Source organism: Mandrillus leucophaeus, unplaced genomic scaffold (genome assembly GCF_000951045.1).
Source record: "Mandrillus leucophaeus isolate KB7577 unplaced genomic scaffold, Mleu.le_1.0 Scaffold713, whole genome shotgun sequence".
Lineage (NCBI taxonomy): Eukaryota > Metazoa > Chordata > Mammalia > Primates > Cercopithecidae > Mandrillus > Mandrillus leucophaeus.
Genome location: NW_012107731.1, coordinates 43,763 through 44,365, shown reverse-complemented (window position 1 = coordinate 44,365; position 603 = coordinate 43,763).

Sequence of the window (603 nt, the reverse complement as noted above, 5' to 3'; positions counted from 1 at the left end):
ACATTCAAAAGCTAGCAGAAGGCAAGAAATAACTAGATCAGAGCAGAACAGAAGGAGATAGAGACACAAAAAACCCTCCAAAAAAAATCAATGAATCCAGGAGCTGGTTTTTTGAAAAGATCAACAAAATTGATAGACCGCTAGTAAGATTAATATAGAAGAAAAGAGAGAAGAATCAAAAGATGCAATAAAAAATGATAAAGGACATATCACCACCGACCCCACACAAATACAAACTACCATCGGAGAATATTATAAACACCTCTATGCAAATAAACTAGAACGTAGAAGAAATGGATAATTTCCTGGACACTTACACTCTCCCAAGACTAAACCAGGAAGAAGCTGAGTCCGTGAGTAGACCAATACCAGGCTCTGAAATTGAGGCAATAATAAATAGCCTACCAACCAAAAAAAGTGCAGGACCAGACAGATTCACAGCCGAATTCTACCAGAGGTACAAGGAGGAGTTGGTGCCATTCCTTCTGAAACTCTTCCAATCAATAGAAAAACAGGGAATCCTCCTTAACTCATTTTATGAGGCCAACATCATCCTGATACCAAAGACTCACAGAGACACAACAGAAAAAGAGAATTTTAGAC